The sequence below is a fragment of the Ochotona princeps genome, chromosome 12 (assembly GCF_030435755.1).
Source record: "Ochotona princeps isolate mOchPri1 chromosome 12, mOchPri1.hap1, whole genome shotgun sequence".
In the NCBI taxonomy this organism is placed as follows: Eukaryota; Metazoa; Chordata; class Mammalia; order Lagomorpha; family Ochotonidae; genus Ochotona; species Ochotona princeps.
Window position 1 is genome coordinate 61,812,539 of NC_080843.1, and position 13,926 is coordinate 61,826,464.

A 13,926-nucleotide genomic window follows, 5' to 3' on the forward strand; every position below is an offset into this window, starting at 1 on the left:
TTGGATGCAGGTCCTTTATTTTGGAGGGTGATCCCAGAAAGTAGGAGGAACACCACCGAGGTATTGAGACTAGGGTAGCCTAAAGGTGTGTTACCAAGGGCATTGCTGTATGCAGCAGGTGCAAGGAATCTGTGAGTAGCTGACAAAAGTCCCCCCAGCACTGCCATCGTAAACCTTGGGCTGAACATATGCTTAGGCTTCCTATATTCTGTTAATTGGAATTTCCTTTGAGGCATTAGCTTCTCAATGCACCCAGGGCTTATGTTTGTTTGTTTGTTTATTTATTTACAAGGCAGCCAGATGCCAAAAAAAAAAAAAGCCAAAGATAGAGATCCTCCATTGCTGATTCATTCCCCCAAATGCCTGCTAAAGCTGGGAACTTGGAAACCAGGATTCTGAAACTCTACCGAATTTTCCCATCTTGGTAGCAGGGACCCAAATACGTGAGCCATCAGCTGCTGCTGCTGCTCAGGGTGCACATCAATAGAAAGCTAGAACTGGAAGCAAGCGAGGACTTAACTCAGACACTCCAGCCACCTGCAAGCATCGCGAGCAGCATCCTAACTGCTATACAGAAGGACAACTGCTACTCAGGGCTCTAGTGAAGCCATGACACATGGCAGCATCTGTGAAGTGGGACATGGTCACAAGGCTTGGCCATTCGGGCGGTGGCTGAGAGCCAAGGAGAGGTGGTGCGGACATCAGAGGTATCTGCTAGAGCACCTCTGTTCTTTCTCAGTGCCTTCTCTCTCTTCTCTCTCTCTCTCTCCCTCCTTCCTTCCCTCCGTCCCTCCCTCCCTCTCTTCTCTCTCTCCCCTCTCTCACCAGCACACAGGTGGCTAGGGTCATCTGTCTAGGGAAATGCCAGTGGGAAAAAGCTAAGGAATGAAGGACTGGGTGGAGCTGGCAGGGTGTGAAGGACACTTGGTTGAGGAGCTGATCTCCCAAGCAGGAAGAGCATTAGGAGGGAGCAGAGCCTGTGCAGAGGGGGCAAGAACCAGGATTGGAGAGAGGGAGAGGCTGAGCTGGGGTTCAAGCCCAACAAGTCCTCATTCAAGCCACAGGGAGCTCTGGTTCACATGCAGAGTGGTGTGCTGGAGCCTGCTTGTGCCAGGCCCCACTTCCAATTGTTCTTTGGGAATTGTGTGAGCCGATGGCTAAACACAGTTGTTATTGAAGATTAAGCATGCCAGTCTACACTTACATTTCTCTCTCTCTCTCTCTCTCTCGTAGATACCCAGACTCATCATTTCCCACTTACTACATGGGGAAGACAGCTTAAGTTGATTTACAACTCTCACATCTGAAGAATGAAAATATTCTACATGTGAGTGCATTAGAAGTCTATAAGAAGTCCACGGAAAATACATATTGTGATGAAGTATGCATGGCTTTGGAAAAATCTTGTGCTAAGATAGTTGCCTTTCAATTCCACATTTCCACAAGCTTTTTTGAAATACTATTTCTGTCTCCCCCTAGCATCACCCACATGAGTGCCATTTCAGCTTGTTTATAAACATTCACAGGCCACAGCGCATGCAGGGCTCATTGACAGCTGCTCCAGGGTGAGCTAAATGGGTTACTCATTGGCTGCAGACCCACTAGACACACGGGGCAGGTGTGTTCCTGTGTCAGGCTCTCTGTAGGTAAAGCACATGCTGATGTCTGCATGGCCCAGTGCTGGGGGGCTCTGTTGGATCCTCGTGGTGGATTGCATCACAAGGGTGGGTCACGTGCAGAAGGGTGCAGAAGGAGATGCCAGGCTCCCTTCTTAACAACCTGTTCTCATGGGAATTATTCCAGGCCTAAGGGACCTGACACACTGCCATACGATTGCTTGATCCAATCATGAGGGTCAAACTCCCATGATCTAATTGTCTTCCACTAATTCTTACCTCTTTATAATTCCACCCCTAAAATTTCACCACACTGGGGAACAACTTCTAGCACAAGAATCTTTGGGAGAGAAAATACCCAAAACACAGAACTATTCCCCCAGGCACTAAAGTTCATGGCCGTCCCATAGTGCGTTTACTCCATGACCTCATCCCCAAGGTCTTAACTACTTCTAGGAGCCACTCTCTAGTGCAAAGACTCACTTGAAACTCAAGAAAAAACTCTTTCCAGCTGTGAGTCTATAAAATCAAAAACAAGTTACATGAGTCCAAGATGCAACGGTGGCACAGACACGGGCAATCATTCCTAGACATTTCTGCTAACTTGCTCTCTCTCTTTTCCCCTTCCTCTCTGTCTTCTGGATAATTCGTTAACATACTGATTTCATTTCAGTAATTTTATTCAGCATTGTATAATCATCAGCTTGCCTCATTCATTAAACCTTTCTCGATAGTTTCTTGAATTCTCGGGTAATTAATAAGCAACAGAACAGTTTCTCATGGTTCTGGGGCTGTGATCCCAACAGCAGAAGCATAATGAGATTCTAGTGAAGATGGTTGGTGGCAGGTGACTCCCTACTCCTTAAAACCTCATGTGATGGAAGAGGGTTAAGGGCTGGTGCCATGATATCGTAGGCTATGCTTCTGCTTACTGGAACCCCATATGAACTCCAATTCATGTCCTGGCTGCTCCACTTCAAATACAGCTCCCTGCTTATGACTTGGGAAAGCAGTGGAGGATGGCTGAATTCCTTGAGGTGCTGCACCATGTAGTAGACTTGGAAAATGTTGCTGGGTTTCAATTGGCTCAGCTCCAGCTATTGCAGCCATTTGGGAAGTGAACCAGCAGAAAGGAAAGGAAAGGAAAGGAAAGGAAAGGAAAGGAAAGGAAAGGAGAGGAGAGGAGAGGAGAGGAGAGGAGAGGAGAGGAGAGGAGAGGAGAGGAGAGGAGAGGAGAGGAGAGGAGAGGAGAGGAGAGGAAGGGAAAGGAAAGGAAAGGAAAGAAAGGAAAGGAAAGGAAAGGAAAGGAAAGGAAAGGAAAGGAAAGGAAAGGAAAGGAAAGGAAAGGAAAGGAAAAAAGAGACAGAGATAAAGAGAGAGGAGGAAGGGAGGGAGGGAGAGAGGGAGAAAGAGAAAAAGGGAGGAATGGAGGGAAGAAGAGAAAGAAGGAAGGAAGGAAGGAAGGAAGGAAGGAAGGAAGGAAGGAAGGAAGGAAGGAAGGGAGGGAGGGAGGGAGGGAAGGAGTTAGCTAGCTATTCTAATAAGGGCACAAATACCATTCATAAGGTTCATCCTAATGTCATCATTGTCCTCCCAAGGCTCTATCCTAAACATCATCAATTAGAGAATAGGGTTTTTTTTTTGAAAGATTTATTTATTTTTATTACAAGGTCAGATATACAGAGAGGAGGAGAGACAGAGAGGAAGATCTTCCGTCCAATGATTCACTCCCCAAGTGAGCACAATGGCCGGTGCTGCGCCAATCCGAAGCCGGTTACCAGGAACTTCTTTCCAGGTCTCCCACGCGGGTGCAGGGTCCCAAAGCTTTGGGCTGTCCTCGACTGCTTTCCCAGGTCACAAGCAGGATGGGAAGTGGGGCTGCTGGGATTAGAACTGGCACCCATATGGGATCCTGGCGCGTTCAAGGCTAGGACTTTAGTCACTAGACCACGCCGCTGGGCCCAAGAATAGGTTTTAATAGATGAAGTTAAGAGTAGCATATTCAGGGCCCGCCATGGTAGCCTAACAGCTAAGTCCTCACCTTGAACACGCCAGGATCCCATATTGGTGCTCAAGGTCAGATGCTTCCTACATTGGCTGCATGACCTGAGCAGTTCTATGAGCTGAGGTTTCACCCATCTGGAAGAGGGAAGATAACAAACAGTAGACAGGCTTTGCAGGTAGGAATCTGGGATAATGGCTCTACAAAAGTGCTTCCCAAGCTATAAATGCCATTCAGAAATCAGTTATGATGCTTGTCAGCATGAAAATGTTTATTGCTGGTGCCCTGCCTGCTCTCTGCACCCCACTCCTAGAACCGAAGCCATACAGAGTCCTGGCATTTTAAAGGAAAAGTATCAACTTAAGACGGGTGCTTGAAAGAAGGGAGAGAACAGAATAAACAATGCTAGCTGGTGCTGCTGAATTGGAAGAGGTAAGCCTTGGTCTTGTGTATGGACCAGGAGGATACTGGCTGATGGCTCTGCAGGATGAGAAGTCCAAGACCAAAGAGAAAAACCCATGGCTCTGAGCTCTTGTATGACCTCCATAGATGGCTGATGAGTGGAGCCCTCATGGTCTAACCACCTCCCAGGAGGCCCTGCCCCAACCCCAGCACTGCTGCTTTGAAGAATAAGTTTCCAGCTAGTGGTTCCTGGGGGAAACCTTCAGACCCCAGCACCAGATGAAGCATAAGTGGCGCATTTGTTTCAAATGAAATGTAGCCAGGGGGAAGGATGTGGGTACATTGGCACTCTTGCTCAGTGAGTGTGTGGATGTGTTGGGGGGGTGTGAAAAGCTGCAACTCTGACTAAAAGCAGTCATGATTCCTTAGAAAGCCAAAAACAGAATTACCATGTTACCTCAACATTCCTATCTGGGATACAGCCACAAGAATGAAAAACAAAGTCTCAAATTATAACATCATTTTTTTTTGCAATATTCAAAATGTAGAAGCAACCCAAGCATCCATTAGCTGATGAGCAAATAAGCAAATGGGATGTGTCTATAATAGAATAGTACTGGACCCTGAAAAGGAAGAAAATGCTGACACTTGCTGCAGCTTGCTGAAACTTGAGAATGTTATACTACGTCAAATAAGCCAGTCACAAAAAGACAAATACCGCATACAAATACCTAGTTCAGCCAAATTCACGGAAAATGAAAGGATAATTTCTAGTGACAGGAAAGAACAGGGAATGAGTAATTAATGGGCACAGAGTTTCAAATTTGCAACGCGGAAAAAATGCTCTACAAATGTCCAATGTTAGTGGTTATATGCAAGTATAAATGTATATAATGTTCCCAAGCTGTACACTTAAAACTATGTTTTATGCTGTGTGTATTTTACCTCAGGTTTCATTCAGTGTCAACCGGATCCTCCATGCCACCTCCTGTACAGGTGACCTACATTCCCACCCATTGGCAGGAGAGCCGTAGCTCCCCATGGAGAACACACAGCCCGGCTCCTGGGGGCGGTGCCCCTGAGAGTCAGTCCACACACACAGGAGTCTCTGTGCCTCCCAGCTGCTCCTTGTACCACTACTGCTGCTCTGGGAGGATGAGCCTTCTCCTCTGGATTGCAGGGAGGGCAGAACAGAGCACAGGAAAGGCCCTGGCTGCTGCCAGTGCCACCTCCAGCGCCACCTAGCCAGCCCTGTCTGTCCGCCCTCCCCCACACTCCCACCTCCCTCCACAGGCTGCTGTTCAGAAATCAATGCCACCTCCCTCCGGTGCAGACGGCGGAGTTGGTTACTGTTGAACGCTGTGCTTCATACTTGGCCACAACTTCCCAGAGCTTCAGCACTTTCTTCTTGTTCCATTGCAGCTTAATATTGCTACATTTAATATCCCGCAAGATGCTGCCACAACTGGCTTGGCTGAATTCCACCTCAATGATGCGTTACTCTTCAGTTTGCCCACAAGGCCTTTCTTTCCCCTAATCTGAGAGTGCTCTGCCTTCTGGTTCCTAGTAAAATATGGGAGAAATAAGACAAAGCTCTAAATTCTGTCACTAGACTGAAGGCAATTTCCCTCCAGGTAACCTTGTTGCCATGACTGAAATAGTAAAATAGAAACAACCAGAGACCTCTTTATGGTATTTGAATTCCAAATGTTCTGTGAGCCCCTGGGGGCTGTGACATTAATTTCAGGCCATAACTAACATACTGGGAACCTAAATAAGTGGTCTTTGCTTCCTTTTGCTTGGTTCATGTACTTTTGGTAAAAATAAACTTCAGACATATTGGTAAAGACTGTTGAGAAGTGAGCGCACGGATTTCAACACAAAATGCAGTATACAAAAAACCCAGCATATTCAAATCAATTTTCCTAACACTTCAGATTCGCTTATTATTTTATTTCATAGTATCTAAAAATCTAATCATAGAAGGGTCTGCAGGAAGATTTCTTAGCCAAATGAGAATCCCTGGCATTTTATCTAGACCTGTCAAAGACAGATTTTAGTTTGTGGTGTGGCCGTTGCAAACATACATTAGCCACTTTGGCCCAAGAATATCATTCTCTTCAATTCTCAATAAATACGTACTGTGCCATCACATCACACTGGTCTCTCTACCCTTGGGAAATTTGTATTCTAGACAACTTATGGGTGTTTGACATAGCAGTCAAGATCCTGCTTAGAAGGCCCACATCTAAGATCTAATCACCTAGATGGAGTCCTGGCCCAGCTTCCTGATTTTGGGCACCCTGAGAGGAAACCATGTTTCAAGGAGGTGGATCCCAGCTAACTGAGTGGGAGACCTCAGCTGGGGACTGCAGCTCCAGGCTCCAACCTGGACAGTAGCCTCCTATGCCACAGCACTGGTCCCAGCCAGTTCAATATTTTATAACCACTACATGGCCAGATACTAGGAAATCTGACCAGATCAGTTTTGGAGAGTAAATCGCAATCCTTTTATGTTGCTGATAGGAACGTTCATTGGTAAATCCACATTGCGAAAACATTGGAATTCTTTTGAATACCTTTTGCTATACAAAGCAATTTTTATCAAAGGTCCAAATGGAGTCATAATAGAAAAACTGGAGGGGCCGCGGCTTTGACCCTGTCATCACTCAGATGAGAATGGTACTCCTGGACATGACCCAGCAACAAAGTGAAAGGAACCTAGGAATCTGGATAGCTGGCTAAAGCAGAGCTGTCCATCAGCCTAGTCCAACCAGGTAAAAAACAAACAAAAAAAGGCCCTCTCCCACTGTGGCTGGAAGCCAGGGTGTTTGTAGTAGCTTGTCAAGGTGTATTGTTTTCAATACACTCTCAAGCTCTGTTTTGTAAGATTTTATTTGGGAACTTTTGAAGAATGAAATTAACTGTAATTTTTCTTTATTCTACTGTTCTTTCCTTGTTTGTATTGCCATAGACTACGTTAAATGAATATTTCTACTGTTTCAAGTCTCTGGAAGAATTTACGTAAGACAGAATGATATGTTCTAGAAAATGTCCTCATTTCTCTAAACTTTTTTTTGTTAAGATGCCCTAAATGCAGGCTCGGCACAGTAGCCTAGTGGTTGAAGTCCTCCTACGTGCTAGGATCCCATATGGGCACCGGTTCATATCCTGGCAGCCCCGCTTCCCTCCAGCTCCCTGCCTGTGGCTTGGGAAAGCAGCCCAGAGCCTTGGGCCCCTGCACCTGTGTGGGAGACCTGGAAGAAACTCCTGGCTGCTGGCTTCAGAGAGGCTCAGCTCCGGCCATTGCCATCACTTGGGGAGTGAATCATCGGATGGAAGATCTTCCTCTCTATCTCTCCTCTCTGTAAATCTGACTTTACAATAAACATAAAAATCTTTTTTTAAAAAAAGTACTGGGCCCGCCACGATAGCCTAGCAGCTAAAGTCCTCACCTTGTATGTACCAGGATCCCATATGCACACTGGTTCTAATCCTGGCAGCCCTGCTTTCCATCCAGCTCCCTGCTTGTGGCCTGGAAAAGCAGTCGAGGATGGCTCGAAGCCTTGGGACCCTGCACCCACATGGGAGACCTGGAGGAAGTTGCTAGCTCCTGGCATCGGATGAGCTCAACTCTGGCCATTGTGGCTGCTTGGGGAGTAAATCAATGGACAGAAGATCTTCCTCTCTGTCTCTCCTCCTCTGTATATCTGACTTTCCAAATAAAAAATAATAATTAGCAATCTTTAAAATAGATTATTTTTTTAAATTACTAAGTGCTATCTCAATGCATTTTTCAATTTCCATTTCCTATATTACTAAAGAAGTTGGCCATTTTCCATACTAACTCATTCATCATAAAATCCTTGGGTTTGTGGATTGCCAGTTTACCTCCTTTTTGCACTGGGGTCATTTGGATCAGTTCGTCTTTCTCTCCCACTGCGGCTGGGACGTCATCTCCTGTTCCCAGTGATGCTAGAATTGCTTGTACTATCTGCAGGCACAAATAAGCCAAGGTTTTAACTGCAGTTCCTTGGCTTAGTTTTCTTCTTCTTGTACTTTGACCCATTCCCCATCAGGGTGAGAGCCACCTGTCCCATCGTAGTCACTGTTCATACGATGATGGGATGTGTAGACCAGTGCCCAGACAGAACCATGGAGCCAACCCAGTGCAACTCAGAAGGACCATACAGCCTCGTGTGAGAGCAGGTGTTGCTCGTCTTTACGTGGCATTCTTGTAGCCAGAGCTGACTTACACATCTATTTTTAGATTAAGGTTGTTAAAGAATCACTTCTTAATTTTTTAGAATCTTTAAAAATTTAATTATTAGTTTGCTACTGTGGCTACTTGCCCCCATGGTATAGTTTCATTTGCTTTTATGTTACACAAAAATGTTTAAGGAAAGTTTTTTTTTTTTTTTAGCTAAATGTGTCTATTTTTTCTCTTTGTGATTTTTCCACTATTGAGCATAAATGATCCTTCCCAATTCTGAGATTTGATAACCAATCTCATTTTCTGTTTTTCTAAAACGTCTTAATTCTGTTATCTACATAAGGATAGTATTCATTCCTATATTCTCTTATTTGTCCTGAGTTCAGCGTAAAATATGTGGGAGTCCTAAAATTAATTCTGTTTCCAATTGAAAGGACATTTGCATCGAAAACTCATTAAGATTTTATAAGTAGTTCCCCTCTTAGCTAACTGTTCATTTTTATTTTGATTTTGTAATTGAATTAGCATACCAATTTAACTATTCCAATTACATTGTGTTTAACCAAGCTGAAATGAAGCTTTCATTTGCTTCCCAATACCTCTGGAGAATTCAAATTTACCACAACCTTCTAGTGATCCACATCTCTGTTCCTCATTAACCAAAATAATGTGGTTGCTATTTAAAAAAAAAAAAAAGGCAAGTGCACTATTTCTGGTTTTTTCTTGATGATTTTATGCTCCTCTCTTTTCTACAACTTGGAATCGAAGGATGCGGACTTTGTAGGTAAACGGAGTAGGACAATGTGTGGAGAGTACTTCCGCATGAAGCTGTGCCAGCCGGGGGTTCCTCCCTCTTCCCGCGACATCTGTGTCCCTTCTTTCCGTGTTCCTGTAGGACTTGCATTGTGTGCCGTGGTTTCCATGTTTGTGCACCCCAGCTGGCTCAGTTAAACCTTACTCACTTCTGGAGTCCGCCACCTTTCTTTGTGCTTAGCAAATGGAGGATATTCAGAAAATGTCTGTCTATTGGCCAGTTGATTAGAAGGTGGCACTGCATGGCATTAAAGTGGGCAGCTCATTTGCTTAACTTCTGCAATAGTCCAACAATGAATTCATTTCAACTTTTGCTAAAATGGTCATTCTTTTCTATTTCTCACTCCAGGTAGTTTTGAGTGTCCAAACACCAAACAGGAGATAAGAAAGGCGGGAATTTTTATTATTGTAAATTTAAAAGATTGATATATTTGGTTGAAAGGCAGAGTTAGAGAGAGAGAGAGAGAGAGAGAGAGAGAGAGAGAGAGAGAGAGAAGAGAGGGAAGAGAGAAAGAAAAAAGAAAGAGAGAGAGAGGATAAGGAAGCTGGATCAGAAGTGAACAAGCTGAGACTCAAACCACCCCCCCCATCAGGATGCTGGCATCACAGGCAACAATTTTACCTACTATATTACAACTCCAGGCCCCAGTCTCTCAGGCTGTTTTTCTAGCTGTAGAATGTGTTGGACTGAGTAAGGGGCCTGGGAGTCCAGCCCTGCCCCTTTAACACCCAGCCCAGGTCACATGATTCCTCTGGGCTGCAATTTTGCCAACCCTAAATTGCCATGTGGCCATGTGTTATCTCACTACAAGATCTGCTAACTGCTACAACTTTTGTTCTTCACAAAACTAGTCAGAATCAAGGTCATTCGTTAGACAGTCACACTGCATAGTAGAAAGACTAAATCAGGAAGAATCAGCAACGAGTCCAGCCATCGGTCACTAGTGAAACAACTTGAGGAAAATGGTTAAACTTCCTTGACCCTCTGTTTCCTATGGAAGTAGAACATCTCTCTTACAAAGTTTCTATGAAATGCAAATGAAATTCAAATTGAAAGCTAGATGGAGTGGAGCCACCGTGGCAGTGTAGAATGTAGAGCTGCCACCGCTGGTGCTGGCTTCCCATGTGGGAACTGGCTCATGTCCTGACTGCTCCATTTTTGATCCAGCTCCCTGCTAATGGCCTGGGAAAAACATTGAAAGATAGCTCAAGTGTTTGGGCCCCTGCCACCCACATGGGAAACTCAATAAAGTTCCTGGTCCCTGGCTTTGTTCTCTGCCTCTGTGAACCAGGGAATAGAAGTTCCCCCTCTCTCTGTCTCTCCTTCTCGCTCAGGAACTCTTTCAAAATGAATGAACATTTTTTAAAAAATAGAACTTCATTTGTTAAAAAAACAAAAACTTTTCATTTCTTTCAATTCATGTTGCATGAACCTTTGACCAAAGTTCATCTTTCATTTTTTCATTTGGCATAGCTGTTATGACATTGATTGAGGAAGCCAGCACTATGGCACTGGGGTTAAGCTGCCACCTGCAATGCTGGCATCCCATAAAAGTGCTGTCCATCTTCTGATTCAGCTGCCTGATGATAGTCCAAGTGCTTGGATTCCTGTTCTTCTTGCAAGAGACCTGCGTGGAGCTCCAGGCTTCTGACTTTGGTCTAGTACAGCCTGGGCAATAGCAGCCATTTGGGGAGTGAACCATGGGATAGATCTATCTCACTCTCTCCCTAACTCTGCCCTTTAAGCCAGAGATCTTTTTTTTAAGACTTATTTATTGTTATTGCAAAGTCAGATATACACAGAAGAGGAAAGAGAGAGGGGAAGATCTTCCATCCAATGATTCACTCCCCAAATGACCACAACAGCTGGAGTTGAGTTGATTTGAAGCCAGGAGCCAGAAACTTCCTCCAGGTCTCCCACGCGGGTGCAGGGTCCAAGGCTTTGAGCCGTTCTAGACTGCTTTTCTAGGCCACAAGCAGGGGACTGGATGGAAAGCAGGGCCACCAGGATTAGAACCAGTGTGCATATGGGATCCCAGTGCATACAAGGTAAGGACTTTAGCTGCTAGGCTATCATGGCGGATCCAAGCAAGAAATCTTAAGCGGGGAGAGGGATGACATTTGGAAGGCCTACATCCCATATCAGGCTGCCTAGGTGCAGCCCAAGCTCAGCTCCAGCTCCCTGCCAATGTGCATCCTGGGAGGCAGCAGGTGATGGTTCTAAGGGTTTGGTTCGTTCTGCCCATGTAGGATACCTGGATGGAGTTCCTGGCTCCTGGCTTCAGCCTGGTCCAGCCCCAGATGTTGCTGGCCCTTAGGGAGTAATAGGAGGTCTTTATCTGCCTGTCTCTATTTCTCTGCCTTTCACATACAATTAAAATAAATAAGAACATTTTTAAAGATTATACAGAAAATTTCACACACAATAAATCTGGTTATATAATGGTCCCTTTTTTGGGCACCGTTTGCAGTATTGTTTCTGCTGTACTTTACACCTTAACTCTAGATGGTAGAGCTTTCTTTTGAAACAAGAATCCCTCCTATCTCTTAGCAAGAGCAGTTCCGCTTGGATCTGGACAAACACACAATCACTTTCAAAAGCACAGGGGGATTAAACAGGGTTAAACCACTGGGTCTTTTTTTTTTTTTTTTTTTTTTTTTAAAGATTTATTCATTTTTATTATAGCCAGATATACACAGAGGAGGAGAGACAGAGAGGAAGATCTTCCGTCCGATGATTCACTCCCCAAGTGAGCCGCAACGGACCGATGCGCGCCGATCCGAAGCCAGGAACCTGGAACCTCTTCCGGGTCTCCCACGCGGGTGCAGTGTCCCAATGCATTGGGCCGTCCTCAACTGCTTTCCCAGGCCACAAGCAGGGAGCTGGATGGGAAGTGGAGCTGCCGGGATTAGAACCGGCGCCCATATGGGATCCCGGGGCTTTCAAGGCGAGGACTTTAGCCGCTAGACCACGCCGCCGGGCCCTAAACCACTGGGTCTTAAAATTCTTGCGGGAGTAATGTTCAGTTTTCCCAGCAGAGGGCATCAGGCCCCTGTAAAACTACCGCTCCAGTGCAAGGCGGGAGCTCGGAAGGGCTTCTGGGTCCAGAGGTACTGCGGGTTTGGGGTGGGGATGCTGTGCTTCGTTCCTCCGGTGGCCCATCTCTCCGCCTGACTTGTGTAAGGTTTGCTATTTAATACCCTCCACCCTGAGACAGGGACTCAGGCGGGTGCAGACTCCCAGGGCAACGGGGGCCCCTGGGACTGAGCGGGCAGCAGCAGCGGGCTTCAGGAGGAATCCGGGCTGGGATCCCTACACCCAACCCGCAGTGCCAACCCCGCACAGTCGCCATTGTCCCCCCTAGGACTTCCCGTGGTAATCCCAGACGCAAAATTCAACAAGGATGAAGAATTTCAGGAGGAGAACGGAAGTCCAGCCTGCACCGTGTGCCGCTCGTCCCAAGGTCAGTCGCCAGGGCCCAGGCTCCTTCTCTGCCACCTGGCTCCAACCATACCTGTCTGCTCCAAGTTCCTGACCCCTCCGGCTCGCCCTTCCCCGCATCCCGTGGAAACTCACGGGAACCCTGGAAGAAGCCTCTCTCTCCCTTCAGCCCTAGGTTGAGACGCTATGGATGCTAACAGCAGGGGAGTGACCTCACAAGCTTTGTTAAACCTGAGTGGTAAACCTGGGTAGTTAACCAGCCCAGCTGCTGGCATAGAACCCAGATGTTGAGATGCGTGGAACCGGGCCGCGCCAGCCCCTGCAGACAGCCGAGAGGCCAGGGTCAGCTTCCTGGCCTTGGGGGGCATCGCCAAGGGGTCAGGATGCGGCAGGAGCCCCTGGCGCTGGCACGGATTTGCTCCACAGAGCCCGCTGCATGTTTTAGGTGCTGTGAGGGGGCTCGTTTTATACAGAAAAGATGTCTCCTTCCTCCGGTTCTGGAGGCTTGTGAGGTTCAAGGCCCAGGATTTGGCATCCGAGAGGGTTTGGCGCTGTCACCCCATGGTAGGCAGTAAGCGAGGAAGAGAGCAGGGAGAATAGAGGAATGACTTCCCCACTCCCTCAGCTACAGCCCTGCTCCATCCACGAAGGCCTCGTGTTGAAGCCATCGGTCACCGGTACCAGCTCTCAGCAGTGTCATTAGGTTTAGCACTGAACATTAGGTTTCTAGTACGTGGACTTGGAGGAGCACATCAAACCTTGATAAGGAAGGAAGAGGCGTTAGGCTTCCTGTTAAAATGCCCGTGTCTTGTATTTCTGACACTGTTCCACACCCAGCTCCTGACTCTAGCTTCCTAATAATGTATTCCCTGAGAGGCAACTGTGGTAACTCAAGTATTTGTTTTCCTGCCATCCACTGAGGGATACCGACATTGTATTCCTAGCTTGCAGTTAGGCTCCATCTCAGTCCTTCCCACTGTGGGCATCTAGGATGTGAATCAATGGATGGGAACTCTCTCCGACTCCCAAATCTGTAGCAAAAGGCATCTTTCTATTTTGCCATCACCTAATCTGTGATATTTTTGCAACACCCTTGGAAAGTGACTTGGTCACACCTTTCACGGATGGAATGTGCAGGGACCAGAGAAGTAAAGACGCTTCAAGTCACACAGCTCGTCGTGATAGATCAAACCTAGAAAGAACAGAGCCCAGGACGTTTGAACTCTGTCCCGGGCTCTTCGCGGAGATGGCGCTGTTCTGCACATGTGGCCTGCAACCTGAACTGTCACTTTTATTCCAGGATCAAAAGACAGTCACTGAGGCCTATGACACCAGCATCTGCACGTGGTGACCCAGCCTCCTGGGGACGAACGCAGCTTGGTTGCCTTGCCTTGATTCCAGGTCAAGGTCACCATGTCAACAAATAGGAAGAAGCCTG

The 13,926-nt window shown here is 46.5% G+C and overlaps 1 protein-coding gene across 1 annotated transcript in view; it reads left to right on the forward strand.

The window, feature by feature from the left end:
* Positions 1-3,312: 3,312 nt before the first annotated feature.
* SLC46A3 (solute carrier family 46 member 3) overlaps positions 3,313-13,926 on the forward strand; it is an 81,899-nt gene continuing 71,285 nt past the window's right edge. The window contains exon 1 of the mRNA XM_058670917.1: positions 3,313-3,351. The gene's annotated coding sequence lies outside the window, so the exon portion shown is untranslated. The remainder of the gene's footprint in view (positions 3,352-13,926) is intronic.